The sequence below is a fragment of the Triticum dicoccoides genome, unplaced genomic scaffold, assembly GCF_002162155.2.
Source record: "Triticum dicoccoides isolate Atlit2015 ecotype Zavitan unplaced genomic scaffold, WEW_v2.0 scaffold12599, whole genome shotgun sequence".
NCBI lineage: Eukaryota > Viridiplantae > Streptophyta > Magnoliopsida > Poales > Poaceae > Triticum > Triticum dicoccoides.
This window is the reverse complement of record NW_021188346.1, coordinates 32,495-52,578: the sequence shown is the minus strand read 5'-3', so window position 1 is coordinate 52,578 and position 20,084 is coordinate 32,495. Positions and strand designations below refer to the sequence as shown.

Genomic DNA, 20,084 nt, shown 5'->3' with positions numbered 1-20,084 from the left:
CCTATTCCTCTCCAATCCTGGTGCCGACACCCACCCCCAACCCCACCGGTGACCGTCTCCCCCAACCCCATCACCACCGCGACATCCCTCCCTCGCTCCCTAGCTCTCCCTCCCTCAGGTCCGTCCGACCCATGGGCGGATGAGGCCCGACACTGTAGACCTTCACCCACCCACCAATGGATGGATGGGGACGGGGCGATGAGGGCACGGTGGCGGAGACGTCCATGGCAAACGCGAGTCGACAGCCGGCCATCTCCGGCAATTCCAGCAGTCGGCAGCCGGCCATTTCTTCTTCTCCTCACTTCTGATTCCTGCGTTTGTTTGTTTGTTTTGTGTGTGCAGGTTGCTCTGGTGCTGCTGCTGCTCCCTCCTTTGCTCTGCCTCCTCCTCCTAGATGCTGCTCCCTCCTCTGCTCTGCCTACTCCTCCTAGCTACTGCCCATGGAAGGTTTGAAATCTCCCTCCCTCCCTCTCCCTCTCTCTCTCTCTCATGGAAGGTTCTGGTTTGATCTGACAAACCACTTCTTATTTGTTATTATGCGTGCAGCAGCGACAAGGTTCGTTTGGTACAACAGCAGAACGACGAGCTGCATCTTCAAGGTCAGCAGCAGCAGCAGCTACATGGATGCAGGGACGCCACCATGGATGAAAGAGCAACTCAATTTGGTAGTCCCCCTCTCTCTGATGCATAAGTGACAAGTTTTTTTGCTGCTAGGACCAGACCACACCTACTATACTACTATCAGTTTCATTTCTACTAATTGATGAGTGTGGGAATTTTTGTTGTTGATGAGCACATGTTGCACATAGCAGCCGTAGCTACTCAAGTCCCTAGTTGCACGACAATGCTCAATTCTAGCCTCCTTGTATAGCTCAATAGGAACTGGATGCCAACTCCTAAAAAGCATTCTGTCAACATAAATAGACATCATTTTTCAGCAACTAGGCACATCATTTTACCACATAGAAATGCACTTCTGTTTCTTAGATTGCTACGACGCATTCGCCAATCCTGCCAACTAATAAAGTGTATTCTAGTTTGAAGGTTTACTGTTTCATAATAGCCAAATAAATAGCCTGCATTTAATAATTCTTTTGCTACTTTAAATATAATCATGTAGTGGCAAAATTCATGAAATCATTCTGGCAGTAAATACTGTAGTTCTAGTTGGCCCAACCTCAATTCTGGAAGTACAAATTATTGCTATTTTTCTCATAAGATTATAGCTTGAAACATACTATCTAGAAATTATTTCTCTATTGTCATTGCTTTCCTAACTGAATCTTCATTTCAGATTACATACAACTTCTTCCACTGGAAGAAGGGAACTCCATTCGCTGATGATCAAGGGATGTATAATAGATTGACTTGGTGGGAGCAAATGGACAAAGGCAAGTAGCTTACTCGCAACAGAAAATTTCTTGTTGTGGTTCATGTAGTCCTGTAAATGTTATTCTGTTTCAATTTTATTAATACTACTTTTGGGAGCTTATTTGGCAAGGAACAACATGGCCAGATGTATGCACAAAGATTGATTCTGGCTAGTCAGAAATACCACACTTATTCATTAATTATGCAAATAACACTTGTTAGTAACATCTAGGTCTAACTTGCATATTCACGCCATTATACATGTGTAAGGATTGGGCATTGCTCTATTGCTCTATTCATGCCATTATACATGTGTAAGGATCTGGCGGCAGTACTATTGGTTATTATTTATAAGAAGTCATACTGATCATGAAAAATATGCCACAGTAAACTTTGAAACAATGCTGATAACAGTTTCACACAGCTGTGCCCCTTTATTATTCTTGCTCTCACTCAATAGGCACCATTTGTGCATTTTTGTTCCATATCTCTTACCCTGATGTTGAAAAAGTAATTAAGTCTTGAACTACTTGAATCATTGATGTGCTGTAAATCTATGCTCGGTTCTATATGCGAAGGTGGACACTATCTTTGCTGCTTGCGTCTTGAATAAATAAATTAAATTCTGTAATGATGATCTGAAATGTCACATAGGTGACCATTTGTGCTGTCACCGCCGTCGTGCCGGTAGGAGGAGCTGCTGCTGCATCTGGCGGAGCTGCAGCTGCTGCCCCAAAGGGCAACCTTCATCAAACACAACCCCGTAACAGGGCCTCAAGGTTCCGTGCCCCATCGCCCCTCTTTCTAAATTACTGAAACAAAAATGGCTAGGCCTGATGTGCCTCTTGTATCTGTTGCTCGATTTGCTATGATTTGATTCACCAAGGGTGATTCTTCTACAGTCTTGTAGTATGGTTAAATGGAACAACAAGGGATGTTTCTAATTTGGTTATTGCTAGAATAATTCATCGACTTGAGATATGCTGGGATGTTTTGCCTGTCCTTACTGAAGAAGATGGGAATGGAATTTAATTGGATGGTCCCTTTCCTCGTGCTTAATTATGTTCTGCTTGAGTTTACTGCCTTATTATGTTCTGCTTGAGTTGACACTATTTATGTCCAAACCTGGGTTTATACTCTTTGCTTGTCGTCATCACTCATCGGTTGGGCTGTTTACTTAATGTATTTGTTGTCCGATTGCTCCATCATATTTCCTGATGTACTTCTACATATATATATATGTTGGTTGTAATCTGCTTGAACGATCCAAGTACTTGATATTCCATTCTGTTCTTGTAGGTGAATGGAGCTTGTGTTGTTGATAGAACACCGTTGATGACTTCTTCCTATGTTGAAGAGCATGTTCCGTGGTATCCAAGAATAGCTAGCTTTAACTTGGCAGAGTGTTTTATTTTTCAATCACAATATTTGTGATTGTGTGGAATATCGTATGGTTATGTACGTGAAGTTTTAAGTTCCTGGGCATGCAATATTTGTAGGTTAAACTGGTTGTTGTGATGTGAACGAGTGTATGGAGTTTCACATGTTCTGTTCTGCATAGAATATATTGTAATAAACCTATTTTAGTTGTTATTTGAAGATTTTCATATTCTTTTCTTCTTTCTGTTTTATATATATATACTGCTTAAAAAGCGATGTGGATCTACTGCCAGGAAAAATCTGACAATTGGGACCCATCTAAAAACTGGACCACAAAAAACCCTCGAAAATAAAAATGAAATGGACCGCAAAAGGCCATGCCTAGAAAATAAAAAGGCCAAATTGTTGGGCTAGGCCCATATAGCTAGAGAAAATTAATAGAGAAAATATACAGTAAAAAGGCCGAATTGTTGGGCTAGGCCCATGTAGAAAACCGAATTGGACCGGGCTGAATCTTGTGTCAGACCAGCTTGCCACGCTGGATGCCTACGTGGCATGGGGAGGTTGCTAGTGACCAAAAATTTGGTCATGGAACCAACAACCTTTTACATATCACAAAGAAGGTCACTAATTTCAGTTTACGACCGCCAGCTTTTGACCTTCTGTTTTTGGTCACAAAAAGGTCGCAAATGAAAACAATGACCTTTCAATGCCCAATAGCGAGGGTCACAAGTTGACATATTTCTTGTGGTGCCACAAAGCAACATCTAGTTGCAAGCAAAAAAGAGAGATTGGTGCTCACCGGATAGGGCCACAGTCGATGATGTTTGGGGATGCGGCAGATGATGTAAGACCCAAAGCGACAGGAGCTGGCGGCGGAGCTCTTGCTGGCGTGCACGAGCGGAGCTGCTGCAGCGACGATGGGCACACACAACTACACAAGAGCGTCTCCCTCCCGGCTTCAGATCGGGCGCGGGCACCCGCGAGCCTGATCTCCTACCCTCCAAAACAGCAGCACGACCAGGCATACAGCCGGTCTATCTGCCGCCGTCGACACGGGGCCACGCACCAAGAAACCGTCGGTGAGACTTGGGACCGCCCCTCCACCAGGGGTCGAGGTGGCTGACGGAGACAACGCGCGGAAAGGAGCACCTCCGGTCCTCACCTCCAGCAGCTCCGGCCCACTGAAATCACGACACCAGCAAGCGTGGGTCCCTCGCCTCCGCCGCCATCGACATGGCCGCAGCAGCCGAGATCCACCAACCGCATGATGCGCGTGAGCCTCCATCTCCACATAGCGCCACTGAACCACGCTGGGATCGCCGCCAACACCGTCGCCAGAGTAAACGAAAGGGCTGGGACGGTGTTGGTGGGGGGTAGATGGGGCGACTGTGTGGCAGAGAAATGGGTAAGGAGTGGCTGGGACAGGGAAACACAGGAGTGGTGGTGGGGAGCGTTCGCGGCGGTAGTCAATTTCCTCGAACGAAATAAAAAGCTGACCTGGCTAATTTCCTCTGTTCTAAGATTCATACCTGAATCCAATGATGAAAAGCACGTTCGGCCCAAAAGCTTAAAATACTGGTCGTTCGGAAGTAATTGATTCCGATAATAAAATAGTTTTGCTGAGTACTCCGTCGACTGAGACTTTGTTTTGTCTCAATCGATGCTATATTCCTTTGATCTTGCATGGAGATCCATGCAAAAAGGATTCTTCATTTTTCTTTTCTTTTTCTCCTTGTACTATATCACTTGACTGAGGTTAAGTCTCAGTCGACTGAGACGTACCCACTTCCACAATAAAATTTTCACAAATGTAATTAACAAATGGTAAAAAAGTTTAGAGAAATCATTCACCGATCACGGACAATGTTCCGCCGCCCATACAACATTGGATCCCATCTGATCATACCGCACACGTTCACATATGTTTTTACTAGCCCCAACCAGCCATGTACCCCTTACCTTATCTTCAAAAACCTCCGTTGTCTTCTCCCAGCCATTTTCCTCTCTTTCTCCGAACTCTCATCCCCGCAGGACGCAGGTTCCATTTGTAGCCGCCCCAAGTCCTCAAGTCGCGTCCGCCGTATCGGGAAAGCACCGGCATCCGCATCCACGGGGAGCCGCGTCCGCCGTCGCCCCGCCCTCCCGAGGGAGCACCGGCGTGGACAAGCATGCATGGTTGTTGCCTCCTCGAGCTCAGTCACAACCGCTGGTGCCGCCATAACAACAGTTCCCACAAGTGTGCTAGTGTTGTGCTACGCGACGACGTTTATGCAACAAGACCTATGTTGCAAAAGGGTTCTCACAACACGATTTCTGTTACAAAAGTGAGGAAGACGCTCGGCCGCGAGATCATGTCAGATTCGAAGGCTCAGAACCTGATGGATCTTTTAAAAAGATCCGCCGGCCGACGCGTAGCACGCTCCAAAGAATTTGCCAGAGATTGAGGGGAAATGGATCTATTAATGAAAACTAGTAGAACGCCCGTGCATTGCCACGGGCCAACAAATGGATCTATCAGGAGCCCCTCAACTTCAGCTCTTTGGCCACTCTATTATTATTACTTCACTTGTTGTCAGCCCAATCCAAATCCATCTGGTGTTCCCTCCAAATTTGACAATTTGTTAAGTCCCATCATCCTAGATAATTGCTCGTGCGTTTCAACGGAGCATAAATATTATCCTCATGCATATGTTTTTTTTCCGAGGGATCCTCATGCATATGTTGCAATATTGTCAATTGATTAACCTTTTTTTAGCCAAAATGTTTATGTTAAATCAGTTAGAATTTTTTTTGCGGGGTAAAAGGGATTTGTATTACTCAAGAGCCAAGAAGGTCCTCCCTACACAAGCTAGGGATATTGTCCGGGCCGGAGCGGAGCCAGACCACAGTACGGTCCTCCGTCCTTCCAAAGTTCGCCAACGCATGGCTTACATTATTCTGCTCTCGAGAAATATGAATAACATGACACTCCCTTTCACTCATAAGAAGCTTCACTTCCGAGACCACCATGGCATACTGCGAGCGGTCTTCTCCTGAGGCATTTATCAGTTGCACTGCCTGCAGACTATCGCACTCGGCGATAAACGGCAACTCCGTCCATTGGAGGGCCAAAGCTATGCCCTCCATGCACCCAGCCAGCTCAGCATGTAGAGGGTCCGGGCAAGACCATAGCGAGCGACACACGGAGAAAATAATGGCCCCTTCCTGGTCATGAAGCACCATTCCCGTCCCGGCCCTCCCATCATCATGGGAAAAGGAGCCATCGACATTCAGCTTCGTCCAGTTGGCGGGTGGGGGACTCCATTTGTGGACTATTCGTGGCACACCTCCCACATGTGATATAGGTTGTTCTGCACCTTCTTGTTGGATGGTCATCTTCCCTTTGTCCCAATCTCCCTGTGGATACTGCTGGATCCCGAGCAGTGAGGTTACGTAGCTCTGCAAAAAGCGACGGGATACCTCCACAGGCGGCGCCAGTTTGTCATGAGTGATCTCGTTGCACACATGCCAACATCTCCACAACAGCATAATCAGGCGCAGCCGGTCCCCTTCATTGCTTTCTGCAATTAGGTTCAGGAGCCACTTTGGGCCGGTGTTACGGACTGACTCGATGTCCGGTATACTCCACACCTCCGCCATAGTCCGCCACAAATGCACCGCCCGAGGGCACCTGCAAAACACATGAAAAGTGTCCTCGCGCTCGAGACCACATAATGGGCATATATCAGTAACCTCCATGTGTCGACTGAATTTATTAGACCATGTGGCAAGGGAGTTAGTAGCCAAACGCGATGCAAACACACGCACCTTAGGAGGAGCAGGGCACCTCCATAATAATGCCCAGACGGCACGTCGCCCGTCCGGTGCCCTGCTCGCTGCGACTGAAGAGGGACAAAGCTTGTCCTCAAGCGCCAGCCGGTACGCGCTACGTACGGTGAAGATACCAGTACGTTCTGCACCCCATGCAAGGAAATCTGCCCCCAGCCGAGGGGACGCTTTAATCTTTAGTATCTCCTGAACATCAACGGGCAAAAAGTACTGTTGAAGTAGGGTTCCGCGCCATGCACCATGCTCGTCTAGTAGCTTTGAGACTCGGCGGAGACAGCACCTTCCCTGTTGGGTAATTGGTGGCCGACCAATAGGGTGTGGTATCCAGGAGTCCCGCCAAATTCGGACCGACTGCCCGTTACCGATGCGCCAGACTAAGCCTTTCTTCAGCAATTCCAACCCATGCACAATGGCCTGCCAAGTTTGCGACGCGTTGCTAGTGAAAACAGTATCTTCTAATCGTCCATTAGGGAAATACCTTGCCTTCAAGACGCGCGTACAAAGACATTCCGGGTTGACCAAAATACGCCATGCTTGCCGAGCTAACATTGCTTGGTTGAAGAGTCTGAAGTCCTTGAATCCCATACCCCCAGCCGATTTGGGCCTTAGCATCGAGTCCCAAGATTTCCAGTGGGTTTTCCTCTTGCCTCTGTACGTGCCCCACCAGTAGCTACGAATCATCCGCCCCAAATCATCGCAGGTGCTTCTAGGAAATTTAAACAAACTCATTAGGAAGGTGGGTAGGGCCTGCGCCACCGCCTTAATAAGAACCTCACGTCCTGCTTGGGACATCAATTCTCCCCACTGTATAATTCTCTTTGTCAGGTGTTGCTGAAGATTGTGTAGTTTCCCTTTTGAAAAGCGGCCACTTGGCGTTGGAAAGCCAAGATATTTTTCCTCAAAGCTCATATTCACCACGTCCAAGTTGTGCATGACCTCCTGCTTGTTAGCTTGTGAACATTTGGGGCTGAACATTATAGAGCACTTGGCAGGATTTATGAGCTGGCATGTAGCTCTAGCATATGTACTAATAACTTCTTTGACTTGGGCAGCCTCCTCTCCATTAGCACGAAAGAACAATAAGGTGTCATCCGCGAACAGGAGGTGTGAGATGCCTGGAGCTTGGGCGCACACCCGGAGTGGAGTGAGGCGGTTGCCTGCAATCTCCTGTTTTAGAATAGTATCAAGACCGTCAGCAACAAAAAGGAAAAGGAAAGGTGAGAGGGGGTCTCCCTGCCGTAGTCCACGAGACGGTGCGAATGAATCCGAGAGGGCTCCATTGACTTTCACACAATACCTCACCGAGGTGACACACCTCATTATCCAATCCACCCATCGGTGAGAGAAACCCATCTGTTGCATCACTCGCTCCAAGAAAACCCAATCTACCCGATCGTAAGCCTTGGACAGGTCCAGTTTATAGGCACAAAAGCTCTGCTCCGGGTCCTTCTCCTGTTTGATCGCATGAAAACACTCAAAAGCGATTAATGCATTATCTGTAATTAATCTGCCCGGTACAAAGGCGCTCTGCTCTGGGGACACCAACTCATCCAAAATAGGCCTCAACCTATTGACCAGGCATTTGGCTATCACCTTATATATGACATTATAGAGACTGATAGGCCGAAAATCAGTGAGTCGGGACGGCGAGTCAATCTTGGGGATCAAAACAATGACCGTGCTGTTTATCCCGTCCGGCATGACTCCAGAGGCAAAAAATAATTTAACCGCATTAATTATGTCATCCTTCATCACCGCCCAATGCCGTTGGAAGAATCTCGCGGGGAACCCATCCGGCCCCGGCGCCTTTAGGGGCCCTATCTGGAACATTGCATTAGAAATCTCCTCATCGGTAAAGTCCTTGCATAGATTGTTGTTCATCTCCACGGACACCTTGGGCTGTATAAGCTGTAACACATCATGTGGATCCAACATTGGGTCAGCTGTGAATAAATTATGAAAATAACATTTTACCATCTGTAGCATGTTGGCCTGATCGGTGTGCATAACACCCGCCTCATCCGCCAGCCCTCGGATTTTATTCTTTCTCGCTCGCCAAACTGCCTTCCTGTGGAACATCTTGGTGTTACGATCCCGGCGATCTCTCCCACATCAACTCGTACCGGCGGCTGCTGTTAGGCCGCCTGTCCTGTTCCAGCGAGAACTTGAGGAGCAGCGGACTATGGTCCGACGCGGCGACTCAAGGTGTGCCACCGAAGCTTGCATAAACATGTCTCTCCAGTCATTGGACGCCACCGCTCTATCCAGCCAAACTTGGACGTTCGCCTGGCCACTCCGCCTATTATCATATGCGAAGGGGTGCCCTGAAAAACCAAGATCAGTGAGTCCACAAGCTTCAAGTGCATCCTGAAAATTAATCATTAGACCAGCAGGTCTCGGAATTTCCGATTGATGCTCAAAATCCCACATAGCCTCATTGAAGTCACCGATAATCACCCATGCAGAGCGCTCTGAGCATGCAGACCTTTGAGCTTATCCCACATCATGTGTCTATTTTCTACTCTCGGTTCGCCAAAAACAAATGTAGCTCTCCATAATGGCTTGTCCGGGGACACACGCAAATACACGTCAATCAATCTTTCATTAGCTTCTTGCACATCGACATACATAGACTCATGCCAAAATAGTGCTAGGCCGCCACTACAACCATTACTACTGACTCCTTCAAAACCAGAAAGCCCTAACCTATTACGCAAATGATACATCTTATTTTTATTTTGCCTAGTCTCACACAAGAAAACAAGACTTGGGGATTGCGTCATAACAAGAGACGCGAGATCATGAACTGTCGAGGGATTCCCCGCCCCCCGGCAGTTCCAACTTAGCCAATTCATTGCTCCTGACGGGGCGGCGCACCCGACCCCGTTGGTTTACCGGCGGCCCCAAGGCCGGTTGCCTCCACTCCATCCATGCTGTCGGAGTACATCTTCTCCTCATCTTGGTTCTTGCCTTTGCCACTCTGCTGAATCTTCCCTCGTTTCTGCTTGTTGACAACACCCCTCTTTGCATGCACCACCATAGCTCCCTGGTTGGGATTCAGGTCGTCGGACGCTTGCCCACGTGAAAATCTCTTCCCCAGAACAGAATCAACCTCTTGCATGTATTGATCGGATTCAGCAGATGAAAAATCCGAGGTGTCGTGAAGGTTACGCATGGCCGGGATCATATCCTTGCTCCCAAGGTTGCTGCTGTGGCTCGGCTCACTCCCAGGTGGGCGTACTGAAAGTGGCAGGGGCGCAGGTATTCTACCTCCAAGGAAGACGAACTCTGGAGGTTCAGATGATGCCCGCACCGTACGGACTCTGCTGGCCTCAGCTCTCTGCCCAGCCAAGTGTACACGCATAGCTAAAACACGATCAGAAATGTCCATGTCCATGTTGTGTCCGTCAGAGCTGCTGTGTTCGCCAAAACCGTCGTGAGCATCAACCCGTACTGGTATCTCTGGTGTTTGCTGCTGCTCTTGACTTCCCTTCCCTCTACGCCTCTCTCTTGGCTTTCCAAGAACCTCAGAGGGAGCATTACTAGCAAAGTTCAGCCCCCGTCTTGCTGCAGGCTGGGTTCCAGGTGCCACAAACGCCTGATCTATTCTCAAACTTTCTGTACGGAGAGCACCTCAACCCTTCATCATATGCTCGGGTCGGAACACCCAACCTTTTCTTCTCGCAATGGTTGCCATCGTGGCCTATGAATCCACACCAGAAGCAGTAGTGGGGCACCCTCTTGTAACGGAGTGGGTAGATAACTTGTTTCGCCGGGTCCTTGCCGATGGTAATTTTGGTCTGGAGCCGGCGGCCAAGTGGCAGGTCCACACGTATACGCAAGAACTCGCGAACCCTGCTCCCATCAGCCTCAGCATCCACCTCCATGACGGTACCCAACAAGCCTGCAAGAAATTCGCCATATGCAATAGTCTGCTTTCCCCACGGAACGTTGTATACACGGACCCAGATCGGGACTGAATTCAGTACAGCCTCAGAAGGCTGCTCTCCTTCCTTGAACGGGCCAACAATGAGTGCGTTTCCCTTGAAAATCCAAGATCCTCCTCTTGCTACAAAGTTGTAATATCCCTCGGAGAAGAAGGTCACCGCATACCAATTGTTCTTAATCCTTGCAATATTGAGGCTTGTTCGTACCTTCCAGACCTCGCTGAAGTGTTCCGTCATGTCGTCGACGTTTGGCCGCCCGATGCTGACGTAACGGCCGAGCAATCTCCATCGCGGCGGCGCCGCCACCGGCTCCACTGCAGGTTCCTCTTCCACAACAACATCATCATCTAGGTTCACCTCGCCGCCAATACTGACCTCCGGACCATCCAGCCCCACACTTTCCCTCTCATCCCAGTTGCTGGTGTGATCAAACTCTTCCGCCGGCTCGATCTGACCTCCGGAACCCCGCGCGGGCACCATCGCATCGCCACCGAACGACTTCGGGTGGGTAGGGGCCTCATCGGCCCCCCCTTTTTCACCCCCATCGCCAGCGGACGACATCGACGGAGAGCGCGCGGTTGCTGTAGACGTAGCTTTAGGGTCGAAGAGCGGGTTATTGAAAGGCGCGATCTTGCCAGGAAGATTGCGGCGGACTGGAGGACTTATGAGAGTCCCGCCCGCCACAGTTACCTTGCCGATCACGGCCCCAGACGGGTCCTCCTTCCTTCCGAGACGAAACGTAGACGGCTTAGACTCCCTCCGTAATCCGGAGGACGAATTACCACGTAGACTCATGGTGAGAAACGGCTTAGACTAGGGCGGAAGCAAGGGAGTCGCCCATGGCGGCGGCGGAAACCCTAGGACGAGGACCCGTGGGTTTACCTGGAGCAAATCAATTAGAATTGAATAGCACCCTATCTAGAAACATTGACCTGCCAACAAATATGGAGGTAATGCGTCTCTCATTTATATACACATAATAGTTAAAACATTTGCATTCAAGCAAATATGGAATGTAATGAGAGGCGCACCTCTCATGTTTACACACAACAGTTACAATAGCAGGTGATGAAACCCCCAGATTCTGAAACATTTTCCCTTCGATGAAAATGCTGGTACGCCTCTTTGGGAGGCAGAAGCATTTCAATGATTCATTTTCTTTTCAACCACGTACCCAAGTGCGACTCATATTTTTGTTACTTTTAGCGTTTTTAAGTTGTTTGTAAATTGCGATCCCTAATCCCATTTCACTACCCATTAATCAATCCATTCTTTGTAGTTGCAACTCATAACTGTGCAGATCCCTAATCCCATTCTACTACCCATTAATCAATCCATTCTTTGTAGTTGCAACTCATAACTATGCAGAGCCCTAATCCCATTCTGCTGCCCATTAATCAATCCATTCTTTATAGTTGCAACTCATTGTTTGTAAATTGCGAGCCCTAATCCCATTCCACTGCCCATTAATCAATCCATCTCACAAGTTTAGTACATTTATTTCCCACAAGTATGGCAGTTGAATAATGCCCAAGAACCTGAAGTCATTCACTTACAAAGAAAGAGGGAAGACACAAAACCATCTTGTTAGCTCACCAGTAAACAATTTGAGTCAGTGAAGAAGTGGATTACCATATATAGAGAACACAGGGGAAACCATCGTATCAGTGTGTGGCATACTCGGCTCCTTCCTTTCTCATCACTATTGTTGTTCTTGTTCTCTGCTGGTTGCTGTTCAAGAAAGAACATTTGTGAGGCCAAATAACCAAAAAATCTTGTTTATACAGACATAATAAAATAAACGGTGAACTACACAAAAATGTCTTATTAATCATGCAATAAGCTGGCCCTACTCACATAAAAAATACAGGGAACAATATGTATATAATGATTTTACCTTATAATGAATTTTTGAGAATCATATTATATATGTGGATGGCTCCACTCAAAAAGCATGAAACTCCTCAAGTTGAAAACCTAAAATAACGGAAATTCCTTCGGACATTTCAACAAAAGGAGAAAAGGTTATATTAACGACCAATCGGAATTCTCGAAAGTTCAGCACATCAGTCCCTTTCAGTAAATGTATACGTGCAAAGCAATTATTCCTCTAAGTGAACCCTGAACTCTTTTGTGTAACATGTAAATAATTTTTTTGTAACATCTAAATATAACATTAAATTACAGTAGAGAAACATGGTGTACATGCATGTGTCGTAGGTGGGCCTATCAGAATCACAAGAAAGACATTTAGTTATGAGAACGTCTTTTTTGTAAAGGCCAGAGAGGTTACATAATGAAAACAAGAGTCAGAGAAAGGTACCACGTACACAAAACATGTAGCTGGAGAATCACAGAACCCTCAATCAAAAACCTAATTGTCAGTGAAAATCGAATGGTAACCTTCCTCGCCTGATCTGAATGAACTCTTGTGAATCAGAGAAAATCTTCAGCGTCATTTTTGAAATAAGTAAATACTGATAAGACCACAACGTTCTACAATCTCCATTGGAAATTTTGCAAGTTATTATTATTACTCATTTTATTGTTGCACATCACATATTTCACTGCCGGAAAAGATGATCATTTTCTTCCGGAGGTAGAAGAAGGCCTCGTGCTACTTGCTCATTTTGCCCCGTCATTTAAGCAATGGCGCAAGATTTTCAATGCCAGCACGGTCACCCCGTTGAGCTCGTGGTCCGCTTCGGTCAGCGGCGTCCTCTCGCCGGCCCAGAGGACGAACGCCTTGTCGCAGCGCGCCGGCGTGCCACGAACGTGCTCCAGCAGGGTGGCCGCCTCCGTCAGCCGGTCCTCGTCCCCGCCCGCGGCCAAGTCCATGGAGGCGCGCCCCAGCCAGCGCACTGTCAAGGCGTAGTCATTGGCGCACTCGTCCAGGACCAGCCGCCGCCGGGGCGACGTCTCGGAGGCCTGCAGCCGGGCGATGTGGTCGCCATGGCGATCTTCACCGTGATGACCACCAGGCCGAGATCGTTGGCCATCGCGCTCGCCGGGTCCGCCCCCAGCGTCTTCACGCAGAAGTCGTAGTCCTGCGCCCCGCCGGTGCCGACGAGCGTGCTCGCCCTCGCCGTGCGCGCTTGCTGTGTGAGGAGCAGGAGGACGAGGACGGAGGAGAGAGCTTGGAGAGGGGCCATGGTCGTCTGATTTGTATCTCTGTCCGACTCGAACTATATATAACAAGAGTATAAGGAGTAATTAGATGCTGGCGCTATAAATTTGTGTTTATGGTTTCAAACGTCTCCATTTGTTGCTCATGCATCAAAGTGAAACTCTTTTAGTAGTTACACCACATTAAATGAATATGAATGTATAATGCGAACCAACCTGTGGTTGAGATGGTTAGGTGGACAGTGGTATCCCCAACCCATCAGGATTCAAATACCGGTGCTCGCATTATTTCTGAATTTATTTCAGGATTTCCGGCGATGTGCTTTCAATCGGAGGAGACGTTCGCGTCGACGACGAGGCGCCTACGGTGACTTCGTAATTCTCAAGATGGTATGCCGGCTCAGTCTCTCGGAGGGTAGGGTGTGAGTGAGTGCGTTCATAGAGGTGAGTGTATGCGCGTGTATATGAGCGCTTGTGTCTGTACTGATGCTCAAAAATAGAAAAAAAGAATTTGAATGTATAATAAAGGACCTCGATATATGCCGAACGTTCGGGCCGGGACGCGAGCGGTCCGAACTGAAGTTCGGTACGAGGGAAAATAGTGTCGTTCGAATATTATCGTGGGAAACAAAATTAGTTCCGGCGCGAACAAAACTAGTTTTTTTTCTGAGACAAATTAAAGCCCAAATTTGTTTTTCTTCTCATTAACCAATTGACATTCGCTCTGGACTTCATCATGACGGGTCATCCCGAAAAGGATTATTTAATAAAGTTGCCATCATGAACAATAAGAAGAAAAATAATTTGCCATGGTCCAATGGTATAATACATAAAAAATAAAACTGCCATGGTAATCAAATAAAATCGCCATCGTAGTAAAAAAAGACGAAAACATAATTTTTATTGTTATTAGAGAAAAAATCACCATGTTTTATTTCAAAAATAATTTACTTAAAAAGAAATTTATCGAAAAATTGAAAAAGGGAGGATGTATGCACATAAATGAGCATGCGATGGTAGACAATTTTTATCGTCCATGTTACAAGAAAAACTTTGCGACGTAACTAAATAAAGTTGCCATCATGAAAAGTAAAGAAAAAGAAAAAAATTGCCATGGTCCAACAGAATAATTTGCCACGTTACAAAAAATAAAATTGCCATGGTGGTAAAATAAAAATGCCATCATGCTAAAAAAATAACAGAAAAGGAAAAAATGAAATTTTCCGTGATAGAGAAAATAAAATTGCCATGGTAGATATGTAATTTTGCCATGGCAGTAAAGGTAAATTTCCCATGGGTAAGAAAAAGAAAAATTTGCAATAGCAAATGCAAAATGAAATTTGCCATGGTAATAAAAAATAAATTAACCATGCTACAAAAAGGAAAGTTGCCATGTTCTTTAGGCCTACAGACTGAAAATAACCATGGTAAAATGCGGGTTGAAAATTGCCATGATCGAATAGTATAATTTGCCATGACAGAATAGTACAATTTGCCGTGTTCTACGAACATGGAAATTTCCGCGATCGAATAATACATTTTGCCATGGTACTAAAATAAACTTGCCATCATGAAAAGAAGATAGAGAAGAAGCCATGGTACAAAAAATAAATTTGCCATCATAAAAAAGAAAAAATAAAATTGCCATGGAACAACTAATTTTGCCATTTGATTTTACTTAATAAAAAATTCCTTATGACTTGCCATGTGGTTTTAACAAGAATTTCCATGTTGCTTAACAGAAATTGCCATGTTTTCACAAAAAACTTATTCTGCTTTATTTTTGCCATGTACAAAGTAAAAACAAGCTAAGAAAATTGCCATGTTTTCTAGAATAACATGGCAAAAAGGATATACAATGTGCATAGGGGGTTGCCATGATTGAAAAAACTACAAATTAACGAGTTCGTTCTCTAAACAAACATGACCATTTTTCTGAATTTGTAAATGGTGACATGACAAATTTAGTCATTATATTCTCGAGGAGAAGATGGCAGACTAACAGAAGCTAGATCCATTTTCCTTTTTTTCTGACATGAACCGGAAGCTGCATTCATGGAAGGATGTTCATGTAATTGGTTACCTAGAAAAACGGGGGAAAGGATGCAAGCGAGGTCACACACGGTCCAGAGAGCGAGGTGGACAGGATCCTCGTAGCAAGAAGGGTGTTGCCTCTCCTTCAAAGTGGAGTGGATGCACCCCATGGCCTAGCTCATCGCGGCCGCAGACGGGCAGATAGCGCCGGCATGACCAATCACGCATCAGCACCACCTCCACCCCACTATATAAGTGTAGGACCGCAACGCCGGCAAGGGATGCAGCGGGCGGGTGATCAGATCCAGGCCGTCGGCACGGAATTGAATCTAAACACTCTTATATTAGTTTACGGAGGGAGTATATAGTAAGGAGCTTATCTTAAATTTGCCATATACCATTAATTAAAAAATTCAGAAATTTGCCATGTTTTTGTAGATGCACATTGCAAAAATCTGGAAGAGCATCGAGGGATAGACATGGCAAGGATTGAGGGATGCACGTGGCAAAATCATATTGTGTTTTGTTAAATAAGAAAAAAACAGTACAACTCAAGATGAGATGCACCATTGCACAAAAGGGAGCTCCTAGAAATGATTGGACAGAGGATCAACACTGCAGACAATGCCACTCTACTATGTGTATTGAATGTCTGTTACAATAAGAAAGATCCTACCGCCGCATCCACACTACAAGAAATATGTTAACTAGTGACCTTCTGTCAGTGATGCTGGAAGAATTGGTAATAGATCTATGACCATTTGAGACCAATTGGTCAAAAGCTGTTCGGGGGGCTCCAAACCCTAAACCATTACGACCATTTTGTTCATAAAGGTCGTAATTTCCTTACACGAAATGGTCATAAAGCAAATAGTGCTGGTCCGCTGCCTTATTTCTAGTTGTTAACGACTAATATAGATGGTCATAGTTTTGTAGATTATGGTCGGTTGTGATGACTAGGCGCCATCTCATCAGTTTTGCCTGTGTCATGTCCATGTGTCAATTTTTGTCCTAGGTTGTGAAGCAACCTATATTTCTGTTATTTCGAAAATTCCCAAAAAATTATCATAAATTGTTTGGATCATATGTTCATCAAATATGTCAAAAACATTCCTTGCCTAGTTCAAAAATAACTCAACAATATTCATTTTCCTATTTTGTTTAGAGCAGCACTTTGTGAAGGAAGTACCACTTTGGCATGTCCAAATGGTATCCATTTTCTACAGTGCTTCCCTATGCCCAAATAACCATCCTCCACCAAATGCCAGCTCAATCCATTCATTATTTGGAGCCCAGCTTCAACATTCGTATTTATGTCCAATGTGGTACTTTGCAAAACAAGTACCACCTAGGCTCCTCCTTTTGAGGTGAAAATTTGTGAAGACGGTCTTCTTAGTAACTGATCATCCTCAGCCAAAACTCACGCCCATTAGCCATGTGCATTTCGCGTACCACAAATCAAATACTTGGCTGCTTATTCATGTTTGAGCATCGATCAGTCTCCTCGTGAGAATCTTATGTTGTGATTTTCTTCCTAGCACCTATCTAGGGAGTGCCCAACCCACTAGACATGCCTAGGCCGCCCAGAACACATGGCAACGCCACGGTCACGCGGTGACCACGCTGCGGGCATGCGAGCTTACGCGCTCTAGAGTTGGGGCCCTCAGCCACCATCCAAACCTCGATGTCTCGCCATCAAACCATGTATTTCTGATTAAATAGATACTTATTTACCTAGAAATGATTTTTGGAAAAAATAAAGAGCAAACTATGAGGCAGCCGCAGTTCAAATTTGACCTGCTTCCACCTGAATCAACGGGAATTTGTCTTTTTCACCAGAGGTGGATCAAAACTTTTGACACCCAACCATTTTGTCAGTTGTGCATTAAATATGGCCTAATATTTTATAAAATTTATTAGGTCCAATTTTGCAACAAATATATGGTAGGTCTTTCACAAAAAAAGTCATTTCGGACACTCAAAAAATGGAAAATGTATTTTCTGTGAAAAGAAAATGAAAACTCCCTTAGGCAACATTGTTTGGAATTCCAAGATGCACCCTTGTGCACAATATGAGATCATTTGAACAAACTATGCCATGAATGTGGCCATAAGATTGATCATTTGGCTTGAAAGCCGTTAATCTTCACACTTGATAGCTCATTTCCGAGAACACTTTTTTAAAATAATTACCGTATTAAAAGTTTATTATTTTTCCTGGAAACTTGGTCACATATAATTACACAATGCAAAGGTTTTCCAATTTTTTGGTTTTTTTGAATTTTTTATGCCCGTTTCAAAATGCGGTCAAAACGGCGGGCTTGACCGTTCCTAGCTAGTGGTTGAATCTTGGAAAACTTTTGATGTTTCTCTGATTAAATAGATACTTATGTACCTAGAAATGATTTTTGTAAAAAATAAAGAGCAAACTATGAGGTAACTGCAGTTCAAATTTGACCCGCTTTCAACTGAACCGGCGGAAAGTTGTCTTTTTCATGAGAGGTGGATCAAAGCTTTTCACACCCAACCATTTGGTCAATCGTATATTAAATATGGACTAGTATTTTATAAAATTGATTTGGTCCAATTTTACAACAAATATATGGTAGGTTCTTCACAAAAAAAACTCTTTTCGGGCACTCGGAAAGTGGAAAATGTATTTTCCGTGCAAAGAAAATGAAAACTCCCTTAGGAAACATTGTTTGGAATTCCAAGATGCACCCTTGTGCATGATATGCGATCATTTGAACAAACTATGCCCTGAATGTGGCCATAAGATTGATCATTTGGCTTGAAAGCCATGAATCTTCACGCATGATAGCTCGTTTCCGAGAACACTTTTTAAAAACAATTTCCGTATTACAAGTTTATTATTTTTTCTGAAAACTTGGTCACATATAATGACACAATGCGAAGGTTTTCCAAATTTCTGATTTTTTTGAAATTTTTATGCCCGTTTCTAAATGCGGTCAAAATGGCGGGCTTGACCGTTCCTAGCTAGTGGTTGAATCTTGGAAAACTTTTGGTGTTTCTATGATTAAATAGATAATTATGTACCTAAAAATGATTTTTGAAAAAAATAAAGATCAAACTATGAGGCAGCTGTAGTTCAAATTTGACCCGCTTCCTACTGAATCGGCGGAAATTTGTCTTTTTCACCAGAGGTGGATCAAAACTTTTGACACCCAACCATTTTGTTAATTGTGCATTAAATATGGCCTAGTATTTTAGAAAATTGATTAGGTCCAATTTTTCAACAAATATATGGTAGGTCCTTCACAAAACAAACTCATTTGGGGCACTCGGAAAATGGAAAATGAATTTTCCATGTAAAGAAAATGAAAACTCCCTTAGGCAACATTGTTTGTCATTCCAATATGCATCCTTGTGCACAATATGAGATTATTTGAACAAACTATCCATGAATGTAGCCATAAGATTGAGCATTTGGGTTGAAAGCCATGCATCTTCATGCTTGATAGCTCGTTTGTGAGAACAGTTTTTAAAAATAATCACCATATTACAAGTTTATAATTTTTGCTGGTAACTTGGTCACATATAATGACACAATGCGAAGTTTTTCCAATTTTTTGTTTTTTTTTAAATTTTTTATGCCCATTTGAAAATGCGGTCAAAACAACGGGAATGACCGTTCCTAGCTAGTGGTTGAATCTTGAATTTTTTTGGTGTTTCTGTGATAAAATAGATACTTATGTACCTTGAAATTATTTTTGGAAAAAATAAAGAGCAAACTACGAGGTAGCTAGAGTACAAATTTGACCCGCTTCCTACTGAATCGGTGGGAATTTGTCTTTTTCACGAGAGGTGGATCAAAACTTTTTACACCCAACCATTTGGTCAATTGTGCATTAAATATGTCCTAGTATTTTAAAAAATTGATTTGGTACAATTTTACAACAAATATATGGTAGATCCTTCATAAAAAACCTCATTTTAGGCACTCGAAAAATGGAAAATGAATTTTCCGTGTAAATAAAATGAAGAATTCCTTAGGCAACATTGTTTGCCATTCCAAGATGCACTCTGATGCAAAGTATGATATATTTTGAACAAATTATGCCATTTCAAAATGCACCCTCATGCAAAAAATACAAGAGAAACAAATAGAAAAATACAATTACATAAGCTTTCTTCTTATTGGTTGAAATGTTTGTGCCATGGATCGACGACATGGCATCCATCCATCCATCGCATTTATCTAAAGAAAAAAATAGAAAGAAAGAAAAAGAACCCCACCCCCGCGCAGCCCAACCACCCAAACCCTATCCCCTCCCCAGATCCATCGTCGTCGCCCCTTCTCCCCCCTCATCCCCTCCAACCACCCAAACCCTATCCCCTCCCCAGATCCAATCTCGCCGCCGGCCTCACTTCCCC

At 44.7% G+C, this 20,084-nt stretch overlaps 1 pseudogene; it reads right to left on the bottom strand.

The window, feature by feature from the left end:
* Nucleotides 1–13,039: 13,039 nt before the first annotated feature.
* Nucleotides 13,040–13,681, bottom strand: LOC119343398 (annotated as a pseudogene).
* Between the last annotated feature and the right edge of the window lie 6,403 nt (nucleotides 13,682–20,084).